We start from the raw sequence: 5,751 nt of genomic DNA, 5'->3' as shown, positions 1-5,751 counted from the left end.
ACGTGAAGCCCCACTGTCCACATACCAGATACCCAAATATGCTCCACTGATCGAGGGAAAACCATGCTCCCTCTGAACTTGTGTGGCAGGTGATCCTGCACTAGAGGACTCATACGCAGTGAACCCAAACTCCCAGTCAAAACGAACTGCAAAGTCCTCAACCTCTGCTGAAGCTGCCACGTTTTGGTTCTTCCCCTTCTTCTTCTTCTTCTCCGGACACACAACTGCATAGTGTCCGATCTTTTGACAATTCCAACACTTCACCTTGGAATAGTCCTTCTGTGTGTCACCTTGTTTACCTTTACCTTTGCCTTTGCCCCCACCATTGCTTGTGGAAGCCTGCTTCTTCCCTTTGCCTTTCTTGCCTCCTGCCGACAGTGATACATCCTCATCCTGCTCAACTGGCTTGGCTACCCCAAGCTAACCTTTCCTTATCTCTGTCTGAATGCAATCATCCCAAAACCTCTCCCATGTGGGAAGGGTCTCACGTGCACAAACCCCATCAGCAAAGTTCATCCATGAACGAGGAAGACCATTCACTGCAATCCACACCAACTCAGTGGGTGGAATGTCCTCTCCAACTGCTGCCAACTCATCTCTCACATTAGTAATCTTGGTGAGATATCCAGCTGCACTATCATTACCCATCTTAATAGTCTTCAGCTTCTCCTTAAGGACCATTTTCCGGTTCTCATTGGTACTCTGGTAGAGATTGGACAATGTTGTACACATCTCATGGGCATTTCTCTTTCCTCTCACATGAGGAATGCAATGGTCTTTGACTCCGTCTAGAATCAGTCTCTTACCCTTGTTGTTCTTTTTATTATACTCAGCCAACTGAGTAGCATCAGTAGGCATAACAACAGGGTTCTGTGTGGTATGCACCATGATGTCCCAGACTTCTGCCTCCTCAAAGATACTCTACATTCTCTCCTTCCAAATGTTGTAATTTGTATGCCCATCTAGCCTATCCTCCACCCTCAATCCCAATGACATCCTGCTGTCCTAAAACTGAAAAATAGCACTGATGTAGTAAAGATAAAACTGCTGTTTGTGAAAAATCAGCTTGCTGGAATTTTCTGAGTGAAAAATCAGCACGTTGTAATTTTCCTCCTTGTTGTCCCAAACTGCACTTCAACGCTCAAGCTCCGATACCATGTAAAAATTTCTCTTTTCCCACCCCGGTTTTCAGTTTCACCTTATTTCTCCCATATAGTTAAATGCCCTTTCCCATATCCATACATTCAACAACTGAAAAATAAACTTTTGCTGAAAACACAAATTCTGGAAATTTTACAGAATGCTGGAAAATGCATAAATAAAAATCAGCAGGTACAAACAGCCATTTAACACATTTGAACAAAATGATTTTTTGTCAATGTGACCCTGGAAAAACCCCCTACAACTCTTGGGGAAAACCAGTTCGAGAGCTCTTTCTTATTTCTGAAAAATGTCTTTTTACAGTGAGAAATATCCAGCAAAAATCAACAAGCAAATTTTACAACTTATCTCGTTTTCCGTGCCTCATAGCCAACTGGAAAATACTAGCAAACAAAAAAATAGGACAACAATAAATGTTGTACGGCCTCCTCGATTTTCGTGCCCACTTTCAACCTTAAATTCCGCTATACGACCTACAATAAATACGATGTACAGACCTCGATTTGCGTGCAGAAAAACAGAAATACGCTGTACGGATTTCCTTGGAAAATGTCCAGCAAACTGCTCCTTGATTTCTGTGCAAACTTCTCCTTGATTTCTGTGCAAACAACTGTACGGATTTCTAGAAAATCGTGCCAAAATCTGCCTTTCACTATGTGCTAACTCAGTTGTACGGATTTGCTAAACTGCTGCCTTGGAATGTGTGCCAAGTTGCTGTCTCCTTCTCCTCCCTATCCAGAAATCTCCCTTGCTCTCTTGCTCTCCTTCTCTCAATCTGCTCATGAAAGAATGAATGACATTTTCCTCATTTTCCTCCTTTAATTTAACCCTAAGTGACTTTTGGGTGATCCCTAAATCCAATGGCTGAAATAGATTGAGACTTAGGGTTGAGATTAAATGCTCATTTAAATCTAACTTTCTATTTTTTAATTCACCCCACTTTAATAAAGACCCACTTAGTCATTTATTTCCAAAGTCACTTTTCCTTTCTAATTTTTCATTGACTTTAATAAAGTCACTTTAAAATTAGACTTTAGTAACTTTATTACTTAAAGTCACTTTTAAATTAGATTTGACTTTATAAAAATTATAAAGTCACTTTAGGAGAAAAATTAAATTCTTTTGGTCACTTTTCCCTAGGACAAAGATCAAAGCCTTAGGGAACCACCTGTTCTCCAGTACCAAATTTCAACAGTCTCAACGTGTAATCAAGCTCAAGGGAGGATAATAAGGGCCTTTCTTTATTGGTGAGGCTTCTTATTCTTAAGCATTATAAACAACATCTTAAACCCATGAACCATATTAGGCTACAGTTCCATGAATGTATCCCTGAATAACTACACGGCATCCCCCTAGTGTATCTCTAGCCTACCAAAGGGATATGAGTGCCATGATTAAGCCCAAACATAATCCCTAAACAAGAATGTGACTTGGGTCCACACTAAGAATGGTTCTTAGGACCATGATTGTTGTTATTTATCATTTGAGTAGGATGCAGATGACATGAATATGTTTTGCATAGCGGAAATGTGTCTCATGGCTTAAACATGGTTAAGGGGGTAAAAAGAGTTGACTAGGATGGAGATGACATGAATATGTTTTGCATAGCGGAAATGTGTCTCATGGCTTAAACATGGTTAAGGGGGTAAAAAGAGGCTTCATCCATAATTGAACCTTCCTCCGCTTAAATTCCATGGTAAAGGGAGGAAAATACATAGGCCACAACCCCTGAACATATCTTATTGATCTTGATTTCCATATTAAACCACACTCACAACCCATAACACAACCATTCTTTGGGGATCTTTGGCATCTGAGTTGTATATGGATGTCATTAAGAGTTTTTAGACACTAAGTATTGGCCATGAAGTCTTAACAATATTATACGAAGGAAAACTAATGCCTTGAGTTATAATTGAATCTTCTCGAGTAGAAGAACCATGAACAAGTCCTCAAACCAACACATGAGTCCATTGTAAGACTTTGAGTAAAATATAGGAACCATGAGTAAGTTTCCTTAGGATATTATTAAATATTTCTTTGGATCAAGAACCCTAAGCAAATCCTTAATGTAACACACAACTCATTTCTAAGGCTTATTTGTAATCATTTAGTTGGGATAAATGCCCCATCAGTAAGTTTTTTGCAATATAAATAATTTTAGGTTTAGACATGGACAAAGGTTGAAATGAGGACTGCACACCATAATTGAATCATCTCAATATTGAGCATCATGAAAAAATTAGAAACCCCAACATAGACCCTCACTAGGGGGTCTTTTGCATATGAGTTGGATATAAGCATCAAGATGCCTTGTGCATTGTTGATGGGTCTTGGGATTTTAACGATGATCATGGCATGAAAATACCAACCTTATGCCCGTAACATACCTAACTCCCTTGCTAAGCCATAATACTAAAAATATAGTATTTATACCATCATGCAAAGTTCACATTAACATGAAAAATGCAATACTCTAATATCCGTAAAAATAAATCTATGTAACATGATGAAAATAAGCATGCATAAAAAATAAAATTGAAATATGTGAATGAATATTATTAAAAAAACACATTGTGGAAAACCACAAAATGAAAAGAAAAAATTTAGCATTAAACTCAACAGAATGAATATGAGCACATATTTCATAAACAACTTTCACCATTGAATTTGTACCTGGTATGTTCCTCCCAAACATAGACTCTAATGTTAAATTCCTCTCAATAGTAGTCCATAATAAAGCTAGTGTTAAGAATCCACAAGGAAGTCTGGCTCTCATTGCTAGCCACTATCCACTCAACAGTCCAATACCCAAATTACTAACTCCTATACCAATTCCAATTTGCTATCTTCCTTCCCCTTACCCTACACAACTCAAGGAATGATATATTCTTGTCTACAAAATAGTTAATCAACATATCTCACTTCTCTCCAAGTCTCCGACATAGGTTGTCCAGGAACCTCTTAGCTAGGGACTCCAAGAGTTTTGAGCAATGATTTGAGTGCTCACGATATCCTTCCCTAAAGATCGTGTGCTATTTATTAGCCTAAATATTACTCTTACTCTCTCATGCTAGCCTAGTTCTTAGGACAAAAACTAACACATCTACCGTTTATTTTCCATACCCAATATGGTTAGTGCTCTTTCTTAGCACCATAATATATCTTTCCACTACAATGTCTCTTTAAAAATTATGTCACTCTTTTCAACTCAAATTTCCTTTTGTTCCATTCATGCTTTTACATCACATTTCTCAATATTTAGTTATACATAGCCCATGTTGCCATAAATTGGTTATATATCTTTTCCCACCAACTTCTTACATGCATTCATTTCATTAGTGAAAGAAGGATTGCATGTGTAATAGCAAAATGACCTAGGCATGTGGAAATTTTCCCTTAATCCTTGCTTGACCTCCTCTCTTATGGGATCATATCCCTAAGACATTATTCTCCCTCTTATATTATAACCATCAATATATTTTTATTAAATCAATGTGTGTATAAATTACAAATTCTAGGCTCTATAGCCTTTATTTAGTATATTCTTTTTGGTTGAAGTCATATCGGCTCACTACCCTAAATCATATTGTCATAATTACAGTGTGATTTATGGGAATTAAAACTTGGATATTACATCCCCTCACTATGTTACCAAGTTAACTCAAACTATGACTTCAAACTAGGACACTAGCCCTCAAAACCTATGTTTTTGCATCAAAAAAATGAAATAAACCCCTAAATCAAAAAGTGGTACCACCAATAACACCCTTTGTTACAATTAAAATTACAACATTTTTCAATCAAGGCATTCAAAATCAATATTATTATTAAGGAAAACCTTAAAAATCAACATCTAAATAAAAAATGGTTCAACAAAGAGCAGTAGATTTTTTTTAGGGTTAAAATTATAGCTCATTTGAAATCGTATCCTTAACAACTAGTACCATTGCAACTTGTTGAGATTTTGTAGCTATGATCGTTCCTCATAATTGATACTTTAGCCCCTCCAAATATATCTAATACATGTTCTTCATGTCGGCTTCAAAAAGAGGGAATTTTGAATTTTCAAATATTGAGTTTTTGCCTTTAAATGTAACAACCCTCGTGAAAATTCCATGTAATAAAGTTAATAAAGAAAAAAATAAGACCATAGGTAAGGGACACATATTCCAAGCTGAATGTTGGGCAAAGATATCCTAATGGGCATCACTGGATGTGTTTATGGCTAAAGGAAATTAGCAAAGGCAAAGGTTTTGGCACATTTATTTATGAAAATAAAGGAAATTAGGAGAAAAGTAAGGTGAAAGGTCACAGGGTGCGTGTGAGGAGGAAAATGAAGGAAAATAATGGAAAGTGAAGAAAATAGAGGCCTCATTAATAAAAAGGCTTATGAGGATTAGTTGGTAATTTTTTTTCAGTTCAGTTTTGGAGCTATCTCATTATTCTCTCTCTCTCGCTCACTCTTGGACACTTAGATTTTTCTTGGAGCACTCTAGCTTTGGAGAAAGGAAGGAAAATAAAGCAAAGGGGAAGTAAGGAAGAGTAGGATCAAGCAACTTCAGCAAAAATACTTGTAGGTAACATATT

This window comes from Pinus tabuliformis, chromosome 2_1, assembly GCF_031772625.1.
Source record: "Pinus tabuliformis cultivar Carrire ecotype Pingquan chromosome 2_1, CPIR1, whole genome shotgun sequence".
In the NCBI taxonomy this organism is placed as follows: Eukaryota; Viridiplantae; Streptophyta; class Pinopsida; order Pinales; family Pinaceae; genus Pinus; species Pinus tabuliformis.
Note: the sequence above shows the minus strand (reverse complement) of the source record.